This window comes from Triturus cristatus, chromosome 1_2, assembly GCF_964204655.1.
Source record: "Triturus cristatus chromosome 1_2, aTriCri1.1, whole genome shotgun sequence".
In the NCBI taxonomy this organism is placed as follows: domain Eukaryota; kingdom Metazoa; phylum Chordata; class Amphibia; order Caudata; family Salamandridae; genus Triturus; species Triturus cristatus.
Genome location: NC_140580.1, coordinates 169,218,025 through 169,242,376, shown reverse-complemented (window position 1 = coordinate 169,242,376; position 24,352 = coordinate 169,218,025). Strand labels below are relative to the sequence as shown.

The window sequence follows — 24,352 nt, the reverse complement described above, 5'->3', positions numbered from 1 at the left end:
ATATAAGAACTACATCTTCACTGGGCAAACCAGAGGAGAAAAAGACGTCCTTCCTGACACGCTGACGGGAGATGCTGAGGTTCCTGCAAGCAGACACTTCAGTACGCGGTGGTCTGACACCCCTCGCAAGGTGTCCTTCTTCAGACCGATACAGGGTCCTTCACTCTCCCACATCAGGTAATGGGGTTGGCCTTATCCTAAGGGGATTTTTGGCTATACACCTACATACATTCTAGGTACACTTAGGTACATCTAGTTAGGGTTGCATCATAGGAATAAGCATTATTACTGTCATGTATCTATATGCCTGCCTAAATTCATTGTTTTAACACTATGGTAGAATTCTACCTTTTCTTTACTCTGCTGGTGCTTATAACCGTATATATTTGTTTCTGTCTTATGGTCGTTGCAGCACACGTATTTTACACTAGAATGATGCTGGTTCAATAAATGCTTATTAAAAAAACGTCCTCACCGTTTATTCTGCATATCTCTCTGAGACAAAGGGAGCACGAGTGACTGTGCGAAAAGTACTGTACTGTTTCCATTATCTCTAAGGGGTCAGGGTTGTCATGTTCGATAGTTGCCAGAAGCTATTCGCTCCTTGGTAAGAGAGGCTCATAGTGGCACTGTGAGCTAGCAGCACTACCAGACTAACATATCCTTTGGGGGTGTCTGGAATCAGTCTGGACACCAAACCATTAGTTTATGTTGTCTAAAAGCACAGATCCTATTTAGATTTGTAGCGACTACACGACACGCTGAGGACTTAGAACTGGTATTTTTCACGGAAAAGATCCACAATTCTCATGTAGACGATGTTATGAAGGAATTTCCCCAGCTGTTCCAGGGACTGGGGAAACTCAAAGATCACCAGTCACTCTGCACATTGACAAGTCCATAAAACCCATGGCGCTTCAAAACCAAAGAGTCCCTTTTCACCTGAGACCGCTGGTGGAGAAGGAATCACAAGAACTGGAGAGACAAGGGGTCATTGAAAAAGTATATGGCCCACGCCATGTGTATCCCCACTTGTTACTGCACCTAAACCTAAGCAGTATCGTGCCAGAAGACTATGAGTCGATATGAGAATACTGAACCAATCCATCCGGAGAAAAAGACACCTTACATCTACCATGGATGATATCATCTCAGACCTGAGCGGAATGGTTCTCAAATTTAGACCTAAATTCAAGGTACCATCAGTTGGAGTTAACACCGGAAAGTCGATACATCACGAAATTCCCCACGCACGTAGGTCTCTGGCAATACACACAGCTGAGTTTCGGCATCTCCTTGCAGCAGGGGAATTTCAGAATGTCACCAAAGAAAAACTCTCAGGGCTGCTAGGTGTGATAAATCTGAGTGATGATAGCATCATCTACTCCCAGAACCTGGAAGACCACGTCCGGCTGCGGGACACTCTCCAGCATTTGGCAGACTATGGCCTTACCTTATACTGAAACAAAAAAAAAAGTTTTTACCCAAACTCAATCAATTTCTTCGGGTATATGTCTTCTCCCAAGATGGACTCATGGTTGACCTGAGTAAAGCAGAGCGATCCGCAGTGCACATATACCCCAAAGTGCAACGGAGGTATGCAGTTTCCTGGGTATGGCAACATACTGCGGGAGATTCATACCAAACCTGGCCACTCTAGCAACGCTTCTGCAACATCTCATGAAAGCGGGCAATCCGTGGCAATGGGGACCCTAGAAAGAAGACTTGCTTTGCAGAATAAAGGGGGCGGGGGCCCTGTTGGATCAAACCACCATGGCCTACTTTCACCCTCAGCGCAGGACTGAACTAGTAGTCGATGCAAGCCTAGTAGGATTCAGAGCGGTCCTTCTACAGGATGATGTCAGAGGTGAATGCGTGCCAGTAGCCTATGGTAGTTGGGCGTTATCACCCATAGAAACCCATTTTGCACAGATAGAATGATCGGCCCTCACCATCTGGAAGGCATGCCAACATTTGCACCTCTACCTGTGTGGTCACAAGTTCCGGGTGGTGACGGATCATAAACCACTTTTACCATTGTTCACCGGATCGTCCCGACTCCCCTCTCCATGGATAGAGAGGTGGGCCATACATCTGCAGGCCTATGCCTTCCAAGCTGTCTATCGACCCGACAACATCAACCCCACGGATTTCCCATCACATCATTCTACACAAAGAACATCGAGCAGACAGGCCCAAGAAGAAGAACGCACCGAGTGCTTTATAACAATGATCGTAGACAATGCCTGCTGGATTGCCGTCACCCGAGAAGACATACAAGACGCCACGGACAAGGATAACAACCTCGTGAAGGAGAAGGAAGTCCTGGCCCAGAGACAGTGGCATAATTTACTCGATGGAGCACAGTCAATGACGTCGCAGGAGCAGAACACACGTCGTCAGCTCTGGAGGGTGTGAAACAAACTAAGTGTGAGTGGCACCAGCCTGGTGCTGCGAGGACAAAGAATCGTCATCTTCAAGAGCCTCCAGACTTAGACGGTCAATCTCGCTCATCAAGGACACCATGGGGCGGCAAAGACTGAGGCGAGGGTGAGAGCCAAGGTCTGGTTCCCGGGTATGGACAATCTGGTTGATGAGGAAATCAGGAGGTGTCACACCTATGCCATAACAAGCAGAGACCCGATCCCTACACCAGTGCTGACAGAAGAGCCCAGTCTCACACCTTGGTCAAATGTGAGCATCGACTTTGGCAGTTTACCCAATGGACGGAACACCCTGGTGTTCATGGACTCGTACTTTAAGTTCCCCGTGGTTGAACTGGTACCCTCCACTGCATTCGTCCATGTCCAACCTGCGCTGGAGAAGATCTTTGCGTTACTAGGTCTGTCCGAGTAGATGAAGTCTGATATTGGGCCCCCCTTCCAGAGGCAGGAATTCCAGGACTTTTTGTTGCACCGTACGATCCGCCACTGGAAAATGACCCCCCCCCCCCCATGGCCGCAAGCCAATAGGGAGGAAGAGAGATTTGTGTGGACACTGAACCAAGCTCTCCAAATTGGGATGGACCAATGCCAGGACGCCGAAGCCTGCCTTCATCAGCTCCTCCAAGCCTACCGACAGACCCCACATTCATCCACAGGGTGTGCTCCCGCAACGTCACTGTTTAAACGAACGCCCCAAGATATCATCTCGGAAGATCATGACTGGACCCCCGCGCATAGATGTGGAAAAGACTCAAAGGAAGCAACAGATGACAAACAAGAAGGCTGGCCGTGATCGGAATGCAAAGGCACCCACCGTGCAGGTCGGAGCATAAGTCATCCTGAAAGATCGCTACACCGGGTGGAAGTTCAGAACACGCTATGAGCCAGAAATGTGGGCTGTTGTAAAAACCAATGAGACCATGGTAACTGCAAAGCGTAGTCAGCAGACAGTCATGAGAAACACATCTTGGTTCAAAGAAATACAGGGAGACATTGTGCCTGCCAGTCAAAGGCTAAGTGACGACGATGGCCCGGGAGATGGAGAAGGCGTGCCAGACACAGCACAAGGAAGAGGTGAACCCTTTTCTCCTCAACAGGTGGAGAAGGAGGTGAGCACCATGCGGACACCCCCTGACAGGTCCCCGTGCTCTAGTATGGCACCCTCAGATGTTGTTCCAGATGGAAAGCAGCACGACGAGAAAGCAGGGCCGGACTGGCCGTAGCGAGCACCAGGCATTTTCCCACTGGGCCACCAGGGTGGGGGCCGTTTTTGTTACCGGGGCCTGCAATATCGGCCCCTTGTAACAAAATCGGTTGAAACAGGCCCTAGCAAACAGCTCGGCCGCACTCACCCTCTCCCCTGGGGAGGGGGAGGCGGAGCAGTTTGCCAGGGCCGGTTCGGATCCCAGTCCAGCCCTGTGAAAGTCAGATGCAGCTCCTAGGAGCCCGAGGTACCAACTGCGTCCAAACCCTGCACCCAGTAAGAGGATAAGAGACTTTCTGTGCTGATGTATTGTTTTGTGTGTTTGGTTATGTTTCTTATTAAATGATATGAGGGATGTAGAGAGTCATCCAACCTCTACGTTAAAATGTATCCACTTCAACCCTTGAGTGCCGTGCTCGGCCCGAGTGTATAAATAAATGGGCGTAAGGTCACTTGTGGCCTTAGCCAACATACAGACTATGGTTTTGCGTGTAAGTCATTCCCATGGCCAAGTGAGGCCTGGCCTACTCTGCCCTATAGGCCTCATAACAACGACGCCTGGGCAACGGAAATCTTTTAACTTCTTGTTCCATAATGCGTGTCTTTGCATTTCAGTGCGGTGATGCGGACCACCAAACTAAAATGCGCGAGTCTAAAGCTTGATGCGTGGTACTTGGCAGGTCTGTAATTGTCAAATGCATGCCCCAGTTCGACACAATCATTTAAGAAACAAGGCATTCTGACAATTTTAGTTTTGTTAACTTCATTTGCGCTTTAAGGTTCCAGATTACAATTAGTTCACTGATAATACATTGTGATTTGCAGGTTCTACAATTTTGCAAAAAAACAGAACAATTTGCGATATTTGAAAATCTGAGAGAGCGAAAACGAGAGGGAGTGACAGTGAGGAAGAAAGGAAGGGGAAGTGGTAAGTCCCATTGAGTAATTTCCAAGCTGTCCCATGTTTTATATTACTGATAACTTTCACCAGCAGCTGAGATCACTCTGAATTCTATGTCAGGACCGGAGGCTCCGATTATGCTTTTCTTTTCTTTACTAGGAAAAACTCTGCAGCCAATCAGATTACAGTAAGAGAAAAAATAAACTACAATACCCATGAATACACTGGGTATCACCTGACAACCATAGAGAGTCCCTCTATAAAAGGTCCATTAGAGAATACCACATCCTCTTTCTTTGCTGCTTCGCAGCCAGTTAAGTGCTTTCCCATTCTTACTTGCTTTGTTGATGATTTCATGCATTTTACTGTTGTCGCTTTCATGCCTGCTGTGTTATTTGCTGTTTACTTTGCTTCGCCGCGTGGCGCTGGTATTGCTTTGCCCTTGTGTATTTCTGCGGTGCATTCGCCGGTTTTTCCTTCCATTTGGGAGCGTGTGGCACCTCCCTGGTTCGGTCGCTTTGCGCCAGCGCTTTATTTTCAAATTGTGGAGCGGGAGAGCGGGGCTTGAGGATGCACGTCTGTGTATCACGCTGTCCTCTTTCACTGTTAACTAGGTGGCCCTTACCGCGCATGCGCGGCGGCCATTTTGTTTGTTTACAAGGCGTATTTTGCCGGTTCTCTTTGAATTTGGAGCGCGGGAGCAGCGCTTTTAATGCTTGTTTTGCCCACAGCCTAGTTTATGCCCCTATTGACGCCCGAATTACCGTTTCAGGCTTTGGGCTGTATAATTGTTGCATAGGCTCTGCCTAGAGTGGTTTCTTGGAACGCCCTCCCTCCACATTTAATTTACATTAATTCACATTTTCTCTGTATCTGTGTTTATTGGCTTGCCTGGGGTATTTCCACTCCCCCCTTATTTTGCCTTTCGGCATTACGTTTGGTTGCTGTTTTTTCCTTCCTCCTGTGGGCAATATTTCACTTCAGTGTTATTATGGCTGAAAATTTTGATGAGGAGGAATATTACTATGAGGAAGGGGCCTCTGGGTCCATGGAACAAGAGTTGGTCGAGGCACTTGATTTGGGTGTCCAACAGTCTGTTAATAAAGTGCTGGTCCGCGCTATTCAGCCTTTGAAGCGCCATTTATGTTCTTATGCTGTCCAACAGGGTTGGTTGCCGGGTCCTTCTGCGAAGGCTGCGAATCCTCATAAATCTGATTTTGCACAATTGGCCAAGGCTCTCTCCAATGACTATTCTTAAGTTCATTCTTCCAAAGCTGCGGCGGGTTCTCCTTCTCGCCAGGTGGATGATGGGGATACGTCTTCTGGCACGTCTTCTGACCATGACGATTCTCCTCCTGCTAAGAAGGTTCATAAAGAGCATTTTGTTTATGCACCCTCGCATCCTCAACTTCTGACTTTTGTTCCTAAGGACATTGTACATCCTAATTCTTCTGCTTGGCTCCCGTCCGCGGAGGTTGCGGAATATGTTCAGGCTCATATTCGCCTACCTTTTGACAAAGATGTACGGACGCATCTGCATTCTGAATGTCTGCGACCTGATCTCGCTGATAAATTGGCTGACACGCCAGAGGTAGATCCGTCCATGATGACCTATCTGAAAAAGTAAGCTAAGGATCCCAAAAAGGGAACTGATAGAGCGTGGCGTTCTTGCCAGGACAAGTTATTAGACTTGCTGGGCCCCCTTACAAAAATTTGGGAATTGGGATTTCGGGCTAAGGAATCATCTTCTGCCATCGCCACTGATGAACTGATTGAGTGGACTCAGAGAGCCGTCTGTATTTTGGGCAACGCCAACTGTGCCATGTCTTGTGAACGTAGACGTTCTATTCTTTTAAAGTTGGACCCAAAATTAGCAGAATTGTCATCTTCCGAATCTGGCCCTTTGGCTCAGGGTTTATTGTTTGGTCAACCTTTTCTTAAAGAACTGACCAAATTTGTTGCCACTTTCAGCGGTCTGGACAAGGCTCAGTCATCCCTTAGGCGAGCTTTCCATCCGGTTTTGGTCGGGCCGGACGATATAGAGGACGATCGTTCGGCCGCGGAAATAATCACGATGCCTAGCGTGGTTCTCAGTCCCATCGTGGAGGTTATCAAGACTCTGGATATAATAACACCTCCAACTTCTATCCCAGTCGCAGAGCCTGCAACAGGTTCAGCAAGGGACGTTATGATGGCAATCAAGGAGGACATCACGATTCCTCAGCTTCAGGTGAGCTTACTAACAGCTTCGGAGGTTGTGTTGGGGGAAAGGATTCAATTTTTTCTTCCCAATTGGCAACAGATCTCGAACGATGTATGGGTGTTAGACACCGTGATGGGTTACAAGATAGAGTTCTTCAGTTTTCCCAATCAGACTCCTCCCCCATCGCCCCTAGTTTTTTCCCTTCAAGATCAAGCTGTCATTTTCGCGGAAATAGATTATTTTCTGAACAAAGGAGCCATTGTTCAGACCACCCGTCATCCTCAAGGTTTCTCCAGCAATGTCTTTCTGGTTCAGAAGAAGGGGGGAGGATCCAGACTGGTTCTCAACCTCAAAGTCTTCAATGGCTGGGTCGTTTATCGTCACTTCAAGATGGAGGGCATCCATCTTCTTCGGGATCTTCTTCAGGAAGGGGACTGGATGGTCCGTCTAGACCTGAAGGATGCATATCTGTCAATGCCAATTTTTGGTCCTCATCGTCGGTTTCTACAGTTCCAATGGCAGGGAGCCTGGTTCAAGTACAAGGTTCTGCCTATCGGCCTCTCGTCAGCACCTTGGTGCTTCACGAAACTTCTGAGGCCTGTCGTGGAGTCTCAGAGAGCCAGGGGTGTTCGTCTGATAATTTACTTGGACGACATTCTCATCATGGCTCGTTGCCCTCGTCTACTAATGACTCATTTGGAATGGTCAATACATCTTTTACAATCGCTCAGATTTCTAGTGAATCCTCAGAAGTCAGTGTTCATCCCGTCTCAATCAATTGAGTTCCTGGGTTTTGTGGTCAATTCCCTCAGTTGCCAGCTCCTCTTACCCAATCAAAAGATCAGATCTATCAAGAGGGAATTGAGATTGATTTTACACAAACAGATTGTGTCATTGAGATCGGTAGCCCGGATAGTTGGCCTTCTACCTTCCTCAATTCAGGCAATATTCCCGGGTCCTCTCCATTACCGAGTACTTCAACGACTCAAAATCCGCCATCTCCAGAAAGGCCTCAAGTATTCAGATCAGATCCCTCTTTCGGAAGAGGCGAGGTGGGAGATGTTGTGGTGGTTAGAACACATGAAGTCTTGGAATGGTCGAGCCCTATTCGGAGCGACTCCTGAAGTGGTGATAGAGTCCGATGCCAGTCGGTGGGGATGGGGAGCCCGTTGCGGTTCGGTAACCACGGGGGCCGGTGGTCCCAGGACGAATTATCTCTCCATATAAATTGTCTGGAGCTTCTGGCAGGATCATTTGCGATTCGTTGTCTTCACCGCGCATGACGAATTGTTGCATTCTTCTCCGCATGGACAATGTGTCAGCGGTTCGGTATATCAACAAATTAGGGGTCACGCGGTCCAAGATCCTGACAGAGATTGCCAAAGATTTCTGGCACTTTTGTCTTCAGAGACAAATCTCAGTGATTGCGGAATATCTTCCGGGGTGCAACAATCTGATTGCCGATTGGAACTCTCGTCATCTCAGAGATTTCAGCGATTGGAGGCTTCATCCTCGTGTCTTCAGGTCTCTCACTCGGATTTGGTGTCAGTGTCAGATAGATCTCTTTGCCTCTCGACTCAACAGGCAACTTCCAATGTTTTTCAGTTGGTGCCCGGATCCGGAAGCTCTGGCCATGGATGCATTTCTGTTGGACTGGCCGTCTCATCTGTGTTATGCCTTTCCCCCATTCGTGATGATCCCCAGGGTCTTGGCTCGCACAAAACATTATCAGTCGGAATTGATTCTGATCACTCCTCTTTGAGGGGCTCAGGCTTGGTTTCCGGTTCTTCTGGAAATGATTTGTGCCGTGCCGCTCCTTCTTCCCCAGCATTGGAATCTGTTGCTGGACCCTCTCAACAAACCGCATCCACTGATAGAATCGGGTCAACTTCTTCTTGTGGCCTGGCGGGTTTCGGGGATCGCTGGAAAATCCCAGGCCTTTAGCGAGACGCTACCAAATTTATCAGCGAGGTTTGGTCTCCCAACACACACAAACGTTATTCTGCAGCCTGGAAACAATGGTGTAGTTGGTGCGATCAACGGGAGGTGGATCCCGCTTCAGCAGATATCTCTTTAATAGTGAATTTTCTTGCATCAATTGCTTCTTCCGGTCATGCTTATAGAATGGTTAATAATTTTCAATCCACCATTTCAGCTGGCCACATTACAATCAATGACAAACCTGCAGGTGAGCATCCCTTAGTTTGCAAATTACTCAGGGGTATTAGGTTGGTAAAACCGCCTTGCCCTAAATATGTTGATTTGTGGGATGTTTCTACTGTTTTACGATTCTTGGAAGCCTGGCCCTCCAATAGTAATCTGTCCCGCAACCAGCTTTCGGCAAAATTGTCTATGTTGTTATGTTTGGTTTCTTCTAAATGCGTTTCAGATATCCGTGCTCTGGATCTTGCAGGTCGTAGATTTTCACCAGAAGGTGTTACTTTTGCCATCTCCAGACGCGCTAAGTGTAATACTACCTCTATTACTTACCCGAGTTTTCCTAATAATCCTAAACTTTGTGTAGTTCAATGTATTAAGGATTATGTGGTAAGTACTGCTGAATTTCGACATGATATGCAGGGTCAGTTGTTGATTGCTTTGCAAAAACCTTTTCCCCCGGTCACCCCAGCTACACTGGCAAGATGGGTGAGATGGCTCATGGGTGAGGCAGGAATTGATGTTACAAAATTTGGTGCACACTCAGCTCGTGGAGCTATGAATTCCAAGGCTTTTTCTATGGGAGTTAGTTTAATGGATATTATGAAAGCCGCTGATTGGTCAACTGATTCTATGTTTAAAACTTTGTTTTATAAACCAATTGTGGATATTGCATCTGTGGTGGTGGCACAGCATTGAACAAGCATAATTGGAGCCTCCGGTCCTGACATAGAATTCAAAATTTGCAAACATACGTAACAAGAATTTTCAATTCTATTAAGGACACGGAGGCGAGGATTATCCCACCCAGTACTGTTTCATATGGTTGTTTATATCGTCTGCTTTTACTGCATATGTATATTTGTATTATGGATACATTCCTTCTTTTTCCTCCCCTTTACTGTAATTTTTTCTACCATGAGGGAATGATGTATTACGACTCTATATTTCCTTTAAGGTTCGGATCCTAAGTAAGGCGTGTTACTCTGTCTCCATGGACTGTCTTATGGTTACCTGCAGGTTCCGTTTTTCTGACGATGCACGCATCAAGCCTTCTGTTTCCTGCCTGTTGGTCTGCTGTTTCAAGGATCGAGCTGCTTTAATTTCCAAGTTCTTCACAAATGTTGGACTGTTCTTCACTCTACCTGTTCTGCTTAACAAAGAAAGAGGATGTGGTATTCTCTAATGGACCTTTTACAGAGGGACTCTCTATGGTTGTCAGGTGATACCCAGTGTATTCATGGGTATTGTAATTTATTTTTTCTCTTACTGTAATCTGATTGGCTGCTGAGTTTTTCCTAGTAAAGAAAAGAGAAGCATAATCCTCGCCTCCGTGTCCTTAATAGAATTGAAAATTCTTGTCACGTATGTTTGCAAATTTTGAATTGTGGGCTTGGTGTCTAAGTCATAATGTTTAGCTTGTTACATAGATGGAACTGCTTTGTTCTACTTCAACAAACTGTCACTCGTCTGCCTGTGGTCCACTTCAGTGTTCCAGCTGGTGACGGGAGTTGCCATCGGTAGTATCTTGGTATAGTATTGTTCTTGCCATTCACTTCTCCACCAGTGGAACACTGTGGAGATGATGTAATGTGGAATGTTCATCTATGAAAACCACAGTTGGAGAAGGGCTGAGCGCCTGGCTGGCTGCTCCTTGTGGGGCTGAATACTACTGAACCTACGTCTTGTAACCAACTTCAATAAATCTACCTTAAACTACATTCTGGATGTGGACTTGATTACTACATTTTATTGGCGACGAGTTAACAAAGAACCTGAAATCTCTACCTCTCAGGTTCAAGTGGAAGTGTCTGGGAACTTCGAGCAATCTTATTCAGTACCTGTCTGCATACTACCATCAAACTGCCACGTCAGCCCCACCAGTGACCCCCACATCAGTCGCCCTCATCATCCTTCCAGTTGGTTCCCGTGCTGTGCCCTCAGTGAGGGTAAGCCTGACACTCTACAACGCCTTGGTCAGGTGCTGTGCCTTCAAGAGAGGGTAAGCCAAGCATTCATCAATGTGTGTTCCTGTGCTGTGCCTTCAAGAGAGGGTAAGCCTACCTACGCCTGGAAAAGTCTACAGCATTCATCAATGTGTGTTCCTGTGCTGTGCCTTCAAGAGAGGGTAAGCCCTTTTGTTTTTGTACATGGTGCAACAAGTAACGTCAAGGCTGCAACTACTAATGGAGACTGTGCCTCTTAAACCAAGGTAATTGATGCCTGCCTGTGTTTTGAAACAACTGCGATGTTTATTGACTCTCCTCAAAATAGGATGTTGGTTTTCTAACTATCTTCATGTGCTCCCTCGTGCTAGCGCTAAACTAATGTGAGAGTCACTTGTGCCACTGTCTGCTTGGTTTTTCTGGTGGCGCTTTGATAGTTGTTATGGTTCAGTCACCAGAGTCTCTCCAAGATTAAGAAGTCACCTGCACTGTGACCATAGTGAGATTTAAAGATATTATTATTTGTTTTGATGTTGGTTGCGAGGTCAGTTTGCCAAGACAGTTGCGCTTCATTTAAATTTAAAATTGCCTCGCGCAATTTACCTTGATCAATGCCTCGCGGTGCCTCTCTTCAAGCTTCTATGACGTTTTCGCCCCCATGGTTGTTGATGCTGCGTGTGGACGTCTGGCAGCAGGAGCGCGCCGTGAGCCACCCGACATGCGTCTCCTGTGCGTCCCGCCATCTTGGAGTTGGCGGATCCAGCCCTACAAGTAGCTTTCACCCCCAGTGATGTACATTTCTTTCTGAATTCGCCAACAACATTTTATTTTTGCTAATTTAATAATGTATCCTGCTACGGAAGCCTGCTTTAACCTCGGAGTGTGTGGATCCCTTCACATTTCTCTTCACATGGATTTTGCTGTAGCAGTCTGAGGAACGGTCCGCTCCACGTGACTTCTCCTGCCATGCTCGTAACGTAGTCTACGTTTGTCCTGAGCATAATAAAGTTGTTGCCGTTCCCTATGGTAAGGGTGTCAGTTCGAGTTTTATAGATTTTGGGACACTCCTAGCAGACTGTGTCATGCCAGTACTTCATTGGTTAGTTCTTTCTTTATTTGCAAGCCCTTGTCACCTTGGTCTCCACTCGTCGTTTTCTGACAATTATGGAGCTTCTCTTTGGAGACTTTTGGCTGCCTGTTTCACAATTACGGTGACAGGCACACCTGTGACATTTTTGTTATGATAAGCTTACAGTACCTAATTATGGCTTACAATGCATAATCAATGTGCGTTTCTAGTTGCTCTATTTAAAAGAAAAATGTTGTGTATTTTATTATTGGGTGTTCTCACCTTCACGACTGAAGTACTATTTATTCCTATTGTTTACCTTTTTTTTTCACGGAGTTCAATGTTGGCAAGTCTGTATCTGTTAGCCCCATGTTCAGTGCCTCATTGTTCAGTATTAATATGCCAAATTTGAAGGTCTAAATCTATTTCAGTTTAAAGTGTTTTGTTCTATTTACAGATTATACTGTTTAACCCTATTTCTTCTATGCACAATGTCTCTTGACCTATCCAGAGGTGTGTCTGACCTCTCCGTGAGGTGTGTCTGTTGGGTCTCTCCCTTTCTGATGTGCATACACATTGACCTCCAGTGGAGGTGCAACCTCTTACGTTTTCATTTTACATAGGGTGTTGTGACGATTTCGGTCACAGCGTGGGGTACACAACGTTATTACCTCCTTATGAGGTGCCTTCACTCCTTGTATTTACTTACCTCACTAGTGCACTACGTTTCTTTCCCCACACGAGGTGTGTTCCTTGGGTTGTTTTCACCCATTGTTACAGTGTACAGTGTCTCTCCTCATGTACACAAGGTTATGCGTGGACAATAGTCCCACTCACACATGCTCAAATAATGACCTCTCCGCGAGGTGTGTTTTGGGGTTATGTCCCACTTTCATGTGATTATCAGTTCACCTCAGGTCGAGGTGCGTCACGCGGACGTGTGTTCCGCATTTACTAAGCACAATCTCTTGACCTCTCCGGAGGTGTGTTGTGGGGTCTTTCCCCATTATCCTGTGCATAGCATTTTTACCTCCAGTCGAGGTGCGTCCGTACATGGACATCACATTACATGTCTTATGCCTTCATTGCAGTGCACGTTTTACCTTTCCTAAGGTGTCTAGTGTAGGTCATGGTTTTTTTTTAACAGTGCACATATCCATACCTCCACTCGAGGTTGCCCATGCATAAGCAAATGTTTTTACCCTTAGCGGGTGTATGGTTTAAGTCGCCATAGTGTATGGGTTACGTTACTCTGGGCGTTTTTGATGGTTCTAGTTTTGTTTTCCACGCTGTAGCCCAGTTGTATTTTCTATTTGTAATTTCTTTCCTCATGTTTTTGATGGAGAAGAATGAGTATTTCCATTTTTCTTCTTCTCTGTCATCTTGTTTCTTCCTGGTGTGGATTGCTCTCTCGCATACTCACCTGGCCAGTTGGTGTGCAGAGAGTACTCATTGATGGTTTCTCTTTCTTTTCTTTATTTCTTTTTCTCATTTATAGAAAGGAGGATGGGAAACAAGTTATTTTATCTGTTTATTTAAGACCTTTGCTTGTTTTCTCTTTTTCTGCCTTCGCTCTGTTCTCCCTTGTACTCTCCTCTCGATTTTGTTCTTCTGAGCTCTATATCTAATTCTTTATTTCTCTGTTTTGTTTTCCTTCTGGAAGAAAGGAGGATATGTAGTATCTTGGTATAGTGTTGTTCTTGCCATTCACTTCTCCACCAGTGGAACAATGTGGAGATGATGTAATGTGGAATGTTCATCTATGAAACCCACAGTTGGAGAAGGGCTGAGCGCCTGGCTGGCTGCTCCTGGTGGGGCTGAATACTACTGAACCTACATCTTGTAACCAACTTCAATAAATCTACCTTAAACTACATTCTGGATGTGAACTTGATTACTACATTATCCTCGGCCAGGGCGTGGGAATGCTCCGCTCTTTAAAATTCCTAACATAACAATACATATAGTTCAGTGGAATTTTAGAGGTCTTTCTCAAAATGAGCCGAACAACTTCTGAAAAGTGTCTAGTCAAACTATAACAGGACCTAGCATCTCATATGTGATGAAGATACCAATTATTTTTCGTACATCTCGTAAACCATTTTGTAGCTTAAAAATAAGTAAATTGTAATAGCTAACCCAGAAAGGATACCCACTGTTTTTAAAACCTTCTTTGATTCTACAATGGATGGAAGAATAAACCAAAGACGTTCACACAGCAGCATGGCGCCCATCGTAGGGACATTCTTAGATTTCAGTAGCACTCTAGTTCTCTTATAGACCGTTATGCCAGGAGAAATTATTTGTAGGCGTCCTGCTTTCGTGTTATTGCTTTTCCGATAGTCCTTCATCTAGGTCTTTCGCTACGGGGGGAGGGGGGGACAAAATCCTGTGAAAAATTGTCCATTTTCTATGTCTACTGACCGTCTGTGTTAGACCGTAGAGTGCAAGCGCGTTTACATCAGCCTCCGAGACGTGACGTTGCTGTGGCTGCGCAGTGAGGGGCGGGCCCGGGGCGGCGCTGGGTGCTGCCAGCTCCAGAAGGGAAGAGGCGGTGTAGGAGGAGGAAGGAGGATGGTGGCGGAGACCGATCTCTGAGAGGTGAGTCCAGAGCAGGCGTCCGCTCCGGCGCTGCGCGGGGGCAGCAGGAGAGGAAAGACTGGGATGGAGGGGTAGCTCTGTCTGCGACCACAGCATCTCCAGCCTCTCTGTTTGTGTGAGTGTTTGGGGTGTCAGCGCCAGTCCTGGGCCTGCAGTCAGACAGCAAGGGTGGGGGTGTCTTATCCTTAGGGCTCTGGCGCGAGTACATCTGTTGTATAGGATAGCCTTTGCTGACAGCTTGAGTCGAAACTAAGGTGGCAAAGGGAGGTTGGTGAACCGGGGCTGAGACTGAAGCCCATGCACCCGCTCTGACACATAACTGATCGTGCACTTGTCTACCATGTCTGGGCCTGGAATGTCACACCCGTGGTGAACCACGGCACTATGTCTGAAGTGTTAGAACCCATTATACGGTACATGTTCCTGTACGTCATGCACCAGTTGGGGAACGATTCACTGTAGTGGTGGTGAAGATGTATTATCCTCATTAGTGTGGGGGTCTTAGAGATGGGTCTGGAGCTGCCTTTGGTCGTGAGTTACACATATCGTGCACACCGGGGTTACGAGGTAGCTCCGTAGTTGTTAGTGGGCTCTCATTAGTTCTGCTTCTCTCGTTATCCTCAGCAATATGGAGATGGAGGTCGTGGTCTCTGGGGCGGACTTATACTGTGTCTACTACCTCTTTAGCCCACCAGTTGCATGCGGAAGGACAAGCTGACAATTTCAATATTGATTCCAAATATTGGGAAAACCGGATGAGTTAGCCTGGTTAGCAAGAAAGTTGTTCGTGCAAACCTCCTCACACAAGGCGCAGAACTTCTTCACAGTGTGGGTCCAGGCAAAAAATAATCGACCTTGCACACACGGATTTTTCTTCCAGTGCATGGCTTGAGCTGCATTGCTTTTGTGCACCGGTGGTGGTGGTTACCGTCTAGTGCCAACGCCGTGCCTGGATCAAGAGTATTTTTTTAGTCTAATTACTCTGATTCACCCCCTTTGATGAAAACATGTTGCATTTTATCCAGAATAACGTAAGTCAGTACCCTCTCAGTCAGTATAACAAATGCCAAATATCTGAAAGAAATTACATTTTTGACCGTTTGCTAAAGTGTCTTACAAGCTGAATTTTTTTTTACATAAATTCATCTTCAGTGCCAATTTTTTGACAATCTGTATTAAGCATCTAAAGTATTGCAATGTTCATCTTTGTGTCTTACAACCACATTTTCCCAGGTATGGTTGTAAAACCGTTGAGCATTTTTGAATCTCTACCCACATTGTAAATGCCGCCTGCTGGAAGAAAAAGCACAGAAGCAAGCATGGGCATGAAAATGCAGAAAAGGGGCAGAGAGATGCCACTAAGTTTATAGAGAGAAGTGCCATTATCTCTGAGCGTTACTTACTACTTTGCTTTGACCTGAGTAGACAGACTCACAACTAGGCCTTCTACTCATATCTAAGGTATTCTTTCTTACTATATATCCCCCGTAGCAAACAGTAACAGGGTATCTAATCTATAACAAGTGTTTTTGCCGTAGTACCAACTGTTTTGACATTTTTTTAAAGAGGGTGGCGACGGGTGTGATGAGGCACTGATCTAGGTAAAAGTAGCAGGTGGTAATAATAGACACAAAGCAAGACTCATATTTTGGAAGACCTACATTTGTGAGGGAACTTCCTATTCTGCTACAGGACATCGAGCTGGGTTTTCTGTAAGAAGTGAGCATAGCCGGAGTTGCATCTTTGATTGTTCTATGGCTTTGTTTCACATCACAGGGCTTAGTCCAGAGGCTTTCAGAGGTTCAGCCATGCATGCCACATGTAGTGGCATGTTCTATCTATTTATCTTTGAAAGCAAAAATAAAGACTGGTTGGAACAGTATAGTATAAATGTAATTCTTTAAAGTTTGTACCAGTTATAAGGATACAAAGGCTTCCTCAGGATTCTCTAAAATGAAATGGTTTTCTACCACAGTATGTCACACGTTATCAATCTTAAGTGGTAATTGTGAACTGGTTGGCTATTCCTTGTATCACGTTGACCTGATATGATAGTGTACAGTCTGTTGATGCAAATCACTCTCTTGTGAAGCATGTCAAATTTAGTATCTGATTCCCTCACAAAAATATAGCCATTGCATAGGGTCAAACAAGGAAAGTAAAAACGACTGTGTTTGTAATGGAGACAATAGAAAACGACTTTCCAATCGCTAAACACCCCACCCATCCACGAGGAAGCTGCAAATGCATGTACAATTTTTCCTAAGTAAGGTGGTACTTTTTAGCTTTAATAGAATATCCAGTTGATGTCCTCAGTCTTAAGCTTAACTCCATTTTTTCCATTCAACACTATTCTTTATTGAAGTATTATAGTTATTATGCGGGGGCTATCATTCTTGTCAGCTCATCTTAAGTTTTATTTATGCTGGACATTTTGTAACTAATTTGGGAGATTCTCTAGTACCATTATCTGTGCTTTGCGGGTTCAAGGGGACCTGGCAACCACCATTAAACTAAAATAGATGATTGATTCCAGAAGTATTGATTGTGTTGGTGTGTTCATTCAACAAGTTTCTGTGACAAGTGCCACACGAGTAAGCTTGAGCAGATTTTACCTTCAGATGTAATATAAGATGTTTGATGGCATCATCATTGAAGCGCTAATTCAGCTATAGAAACAGACTTGTAACAGAGCATGTGTTTGGAATTTTACATAGAGTAATGACAGTTCTACCTGCTTAAGATTTTGTAGTTATTTGCGCCATGACTGGCTCTTTATGGGGTCAGAGGGGAGAAACGAATTGAAAGCAAGATGCAGTTTATTTACAAGGTCTGAAATATTGGGAGCAATCCTTTGTGAGCTGCGGGAAAATTGTCAACCTGCCACGTTTCCACGTTGAGCTTTGCCAAGTTTAATAGTTATTTGACTTTATTGTTTACCATACAACCCCAGACTAAGCCCTCTTTTCTTGCCGCTGTGTAAAAGAGAGCTACGATTTTCTGTTTTTTATATTAAATAACCTTGCGTGATTCATATCTTTCATGTCAGAATTTCACAAAGTGTCACAGATTTTGTTGTAGTGCTGTAATTTTGAAAGCACGTTTGTTGGTATTTTGCTGTCTTCTTAGTTCTTCACGTACTAAGAAAAGGATTAAAGTCTGATATGTTGTGAAATAAGTTGATCAAATTTGCTTTAGATAAGATGTTAAATTCTTCTTATAGTTGATTCTATTGGGCTGTTTACAACTTCCACTTTAGTATATCTCACCAGAGAAAAATAATTGCACGTCTTAATGTGTATTATACTCCTAATAGCCTGTGGTCCCTGAATTTGGTAGTAATTGTCTTTCATTGCCTGAGCAGTAGCTTGCAAATTAACCAGTTGTTGAGTTAATAGATGACGAAAGTTGTGGTCTACGAATCAGCTGTAATGTAACAACCCTCTCTTGACTTGTCGGGTCAGGAGGCAGTCAGTCAGTCAATTATCTTTATTCGATTATTAAAAATCATAAAAGAACGAGCAAAAGTACATGTCACCATTTCATCAGATCACAAATTTTTACAAACAATCATTATATAAAAAAACACTAAATTTTACAATAAAATGTGCATAAATATTTAAAAAAGATAAAAAGAAGGGTTTATTAAAATACAAGCTCATTTAAGTGAATGAGTAAAGAGAGAATTCATTTTTCAGAGATAAAGTGCCTGTGCCTTGTACGATGCTTGTTTAAACGTGCTCCTGCGACTAGAAAACTAGCAACTGAAAAAGCTACTTTTGTGTTAGGAAGAAGTTGCAAAAACAGCAGGGCTGGTTTTACCTGAATGAAGCCCTGATTACGTAAAATAGAGATTAGAAAAAGATATTTGTTCCCAATATAATGACCGCAAAACATAATAAAGTGCATTGTGTCCTGCGTTGAAAAATGATCGCAGTCACATGGTTCTGCATCATCAGGTCTAGCCCAGGTTCTAAAATCGCCCAGAATAAAATGAATTAAATCAAAACGAAATCTTGTTAGGAGAAAACGGTGGTAAGGGTTTGTAACCGACAAAAGGTATGGTTCCATTCCTGGGGCAGAGGAAAGAATACAGTGTTTCCTTACCATGATTTTTTTCAGCTCTGTTTCTTCCCTCTCCAGACAATATAAGTTTGACAGAGTGTTTTTGACTGATTTGAAGTCTTCATAGGTTATTCCATCTGGAGATGAGAAAAGCTCCGGACGACCTGCTAGGGTAAGCTGGATTTTCACATGTCTTACCCATGGAATGTTAAGGGCTCTATCCAGGGCTAAACAATCTTTTAAAATGATATGATTTAGAGTAAGCTCCTGGTTGAGCCAAGTTTTTAACCAGCCAATCACTGGAGCTAATTTTAGGGTGTCAGATATGTAGCCCAAACCTAACTCTGTATGCAGTGAAAAGATCGGAGTTGATTGGGGAACAGAAAGCAGAGATCTCAAAAATTTATTTTCTACGTTCTGTATTTTGGCAGAGCTAGTATATCCCCAAATAGCGGAGCCATAGTGGGCGACTGACAAACATTTTGCTTTATAAACTTTGATGATACTTTCCATGGGGCGGGTCAGGAGGCAAACCCGCAGGTTTCTAATTGCCTTTAAAGATCCTTGAAATAATTGTTGCTTCCTAACTTTACCATATTGAAATACAATTCAAACCAAAGAAATGGAAATCTGGCTTACACTCCTAAATATCACAAAAGCAACATTTGTCTCATTTTAGGATTACATGTTCAATCTAGCAGACAGATCCTTTCATGTCTGATAATGTTTAACCACTAGAATTCGTTTTACTCAGTTTATGACTAAACATAGGATGAAGCACTCCACTGTAAGTCACAAAAATGTTGCAAATCTCCAAGTAGTTTGGTTACTGTAGCCATGCACAGGTCTTTTGACTGAGTGCCTCTATAGGGTTACAGGACTCCGAATTGACTTCCAGAATTCTAATTGCATATGATGATACATCGCTTATTTGTTATACTACATGGCCCCTATATGATTTTTCTTCATTTTCTTGCTTTCCGTTTTCTAGAGTTTTGGTTTTTCTACCAATTTTCATTCTTCAGTATGGTAAGGCTTCATTTGCTAATAATATTCTAGTTCCCCCTCTTTCCAAAATAGATGCATACTACCCCATCCCTCAGTCCTTTTATCCATTTCTCTCTAATTTTCCCATATATTCATTTCCATAGCTGTCACGTTGCACATTGGCCGTAGGAAGTCAATATACTATCAGTGTGATCTTCTCATGGTCAGTGGTTTGGCCTGTTCCTGTTTCTGGATGTAGACACATTCTCATCAGAATTTTAACCAGGAGGAAAATTAAAATGCAAGTTTGCTGTTTCTCGAGTTTTTCTGTCTCTCAAATGTGTGGGACTAAATTTTTTTCACTGTTAACTTTTATACTTGCAGTGCAACCTGGATATAAAAACCCGTATGAATCCATGCTTAGCACACCATTCTGGAGATAGTGTCTTCTTTTCAAAAATATCTTTATTCTCCCACACAGAAGCAACATACATACGTGCCTGGTATAATTTTAGTTGGGCGACCTGGGAGTAGGACGTGAGACTTGCAGGTTATGAAATTCCACTAGTGGCATAATCTCCTCCAAATTTCCAAATCTGTTGACTATACGATAGAAGTTGTGTAGGAAGGCAGACCCCCATCCACGTACTGTGGTACATTCCTAAGTGAATCTCCCATCATTGTGTTCATGTCTCTCTCTTGCTCTGAGACCTAACCAGGCTGCCTTCCTATGATAATGTTCAGGAGAACTTGTCGTTCTTGTGCGTATAGTGCAATCTCTGTGCTTGGGAGTGTTTTTGGCAGAGGCCCTCCTCTGGCTTCAGGCTGGCAATGTGACTGGCAAAAATCCAGTTAACTATTGCCAAAATCCAACTTCTTCCACTGTGTGGTAATAAGTTGACGGCTACAGAGAACATTTTTCTGAACCACTGCCCAGACCATGTGAGTACATCTATAATTCAAAACCATGGTAAAACTTCTGAGGAAGACTCTCCAAATTCCCTTAAAAGTATTTCTAGAAATACTTTAGAGTTTGGCAGACAGGTTGCTCCATGAAAATGTGGTGTATGCTTCAGATGCTGTATGTTCAGTGCCATTGACTATAACGCACTTGTAATACAGTGGATGAAATGTGTGCCACTTTGCGGTCCTCCACTCTCCAAATAAAGCCCAAAGCCACATGAAAGCAGCAAGCAATCCAAAAGTATGACCAATATGTACCCATTTATTTGATCCTGCCAAGACACATTGATTCTGATCTAATTGGGCAAGAATAAACGTATGGATGATGGCTATTATTTGTGTGAGAACTATTCAAACAATTTACTAATTTAGATGGAACAATTTTGAAGGCTGCATAGGCAAATCAAGCGATGGGCCCTAGAAGGTTTGTATCAATGTATGACCATTTAAAGTCACATTCTAACTCTTGAACTGACTGTTCCACTTCAGTCAGTTTCCGAGAACTTCACCTTTTATGTGGTATAAAATGAAGCAAGTTAGAAGGCACAGGCCTGGCTTAGGTGGCCACTGGGGACTGTAGTAAGGAGTCACCTGCCTCATTTGTTGCTGAGTACGAACTCTGCATATTCAATATGGTTGTTTGTTCTTCCCTGTTCAGGAATGTGGTCTGCAAAATCTCGACCCTGGCTCTTTGCAAAGTCCTCCGCAATAGATGAAGTAGAGGTTACTGCTTCTGCAGAAGTGAGATTGATAACTGCTGACGCTGTCATGGAAGGACATTGGTCTTCCAGTGGAAGGCTGGCTGTAGACAACAAATTCATATGGCTTACGTGGATATGCAACTTTTTGTACTGTTTGTGAGTTTTACAGGTCACATCATATGGCAGGGGTGGCTGGTCAGTTTTTGGTATTGCACCCATGTTCTTGTTATAATCAAGTATACACATATAGTTTGGGGTCAGTTGGCAGACGAGCCTAAGTCTTTCGATATAAGTGCTTGAATCATGAATAGTTATGAGCACTTGTACTTGCTGTCTCAGAATTTCACAACTAACAATTAGTTGCAAGGCTCAGCACTGACTTTTTTCCAAACCTTTTATAAACTGGCTCCCGAGGGTATTCTTTGCCCATAACAAGTTGGAAATAGTCTATGCCAAAAAACATTGAAGTATTGACTTTAAACCTAGCATCTCCATTAAAAGGAGTAATTAGGGTGCTGGACAGTTAGGGAGTTGCCAAGTGAGCACCATTGCTGTGCTCTGCTTGACACCTTTATGCACTCTGGATTGTTATACACTACCACTGGCTCCAAGAAGCTTGGGTTGGGATTGCAAAGGTGCATCATAACTGCCTTGCTGTGCTGCATGGCCATGTTCTTAAGAAATACTTGAAGAGTCCTCATCTGATGTACCTCAACCAACTGAAAATTGTGATCTATGATCCTCTCCCTCAAATGCAGTCTCTGGATCAAAACCGGCATTGCCAACCGTGCTCCGTTATTGACTTGAAGCTAGCAGTCATACAACAAGATGCCATGTCTATTTTCCGATCTACATTTTTCTTCAAATAGTGTTTGCTAGGAAGAATGCAGAGGTACTTGTAGAAATGTTTTTGCACTGAGAATGCTGATAATGTGTCTATCAATCAATGAAGGTTTATATAGCGCGACTACTCACCCGTTAGGGTCTCAAGGGGGATGGGGGAGGAGGGGGGGGGAGCTTCTGATCCGCCTGGGCGCTGGGGTTCAGTCATAGAGCCAGGTCTTGAGAACCTTCTGAATTGGGTCAGCAACGGGGCTTGTCTCAGGTGAGAGGCAGTGTGTTCCAGTTGTATGATATGAGCAGAAAATGAGAATGTTTTGAAAAGAAAAATGCAATAAAAGGCATAAAAATACTTGAAATCGTAATGAATGTAAATCGAAAGCAAACCTTTCAATGTACAGGCCTCACAGTCTGGGAAGATGGAAACAAAGATTTCATCAATGGCCAGTACACAAATCAGTAATGCATACGGAAATTCAATTGTGATAACAGAAAAATCCACAAAGCAATATTTTACAGATGATAATTGTGATCGAACAGTAAATAATCAGGGCACATAGTCCCAGTGTGTTTTCAAAATAGCATTTCAGTTCATCATCAAAATACACGTGGGAAAGCAGTTGGGGCCCAGGATTTGCATATGGGGATTTAAGTTGAAAATATTGGAGAGAAGTGCGATAAGGTTTTTGGGGCATCTAGTAACAGGTAGAGCATCATGCACAAATTGCACATATTTCCATTTTCTTGTGTGCAACAGTGATCGGCTGTAAAATGTCTTTGCTAATTTAGCAGCATTTGCTTTGAAACTGTTAATGCAGAGGCATTGTCGGATGAGGATAGTCACGTGGAAAATGAGTCCCCCCAGACAAGAGGGGAGACGAGAGGATACACCTGATTGAGCTTCTGCTAGATGGACCTCTAGGTGAGTGGGCCCGGTAGGGGGAAGGGGTTGGGAGGGGGGGTGTTTAGTTACAAGTTTGTCTTTTTAGCAAGAGAAATGACCATACTAATTGTCGGTTCGGTACACACCTTTACAGGGCAACCTAGATCGGGAAAAATTGCTGTTGAATGGAACTGTAATGCTCACTGTTAATGGTTGTCTATGGGCTATAACTGTCTAAGCATATGGATTGTACCTTGAAACCACAATAAAGAAATATAAAAAAAACTGCTGATGCAGTTTGCACCCCTTGCAATAATCAAAGCCTTACAAACTGAAAATGTCTGTACTTTACTGACATTGCATGTGTTGTTTCACACTTTGCGCACATGCGGATTTTCACTTTATTTTCTTTGTATGAGTTGGAGATTCTCTAATAAATTGTTCTTAAGATGTTTGAGAGGGTCATTGCCCCAATCCCTGAATGTGAATCCTTTGTAGAGGGCCAACAATGTAAAGGTGAGACTCTTCCCCTTTCCAGTTATGCCCTTCAACTCTCACTCCCCCTGCCGCCCCCCCATGCGCAAACCCTTAAAATTGTATTTGACATATTCCATTCCCATTGGTCGATCGTGGAGGGTTGGTCCCTTTTGTAGGGAGCCTTGCGTTGCAGTATGTTGTAGATTGTTCCGATGAGGGGCAGGGAGAGCACTGACTTACATGAAGTGGGCCTCTGTCTAGAGTGGCATAGTGGATGAAACGCAATGCATTGCAGTGCTCCTTAGCGCGATTGGTTTTGACTTCTTTCAAACATCCCCCCCCAATCCCCCTTTTGTATGTTTGAGACACCTGCCAGGCCCTCTGAAAGGGGTCGAGCAAGAATCACCACAGTGGAGATCGCTTATCGCCATAGTTTGTCAAAGAAAATAACCAACACCAATATCCTTGCATACTGCAGTACCTGTGAGATGCGATTTAAAATAATGACTTTCTGCAATCATTAGCACACAATAATGGCAATCTACCCTTACATGCCATCTGGCTTTGACATATGTTTGCCAGTAAATAATTTGGGTCTACTGTCTCTATCCTAACTTTCCATAATAATCAGATCAGGCATATAGCTTGACCAGTAGCTTATCACAAACACAGTCCTACTGTATTGAGCATAAGCTTTCCCTCAAGGCAAAAAGTGTAGCAAAACCCTTTTTCTATACTGTGAAAGTACACTTCTGCCCAATCAAAATATGTACTGAAGAAAGTAATTTTGGGAGACGTCAAAGCTATTCTTTCAGTAACTATAAAATGACACACATTTACAAAATTACAGTTGTAATTACAATATGCAAGCTTCCTGAAATGTAATTATAAAAATTCTCAAAATGCAAAGC

General features: G+C 44.0%; 1 protein-coding gene across 1 annotated transcript in view; it reads left to right on the top strand.

The window, feature by feature from the left end:
- The first annotated feature begins 14,342 nt into the window (after positions 1-14,342).
- SHOC2 (SHOC2 leucine rich repeat scaffold protein) overlaps positions 14,343-24,352 on the top strand; it is a 352,564-nt gene continuing 342,554 nt past the window's right edge. The window contains exon 1 of the mRNA XM_085603417.1: positions 14,343-14,525. The gene's annotated coding sequence lies outside the window, so the exon portion shown is untranslated. The remainder of the gene's footprint in view (positions 14,526-24,352) is intronic.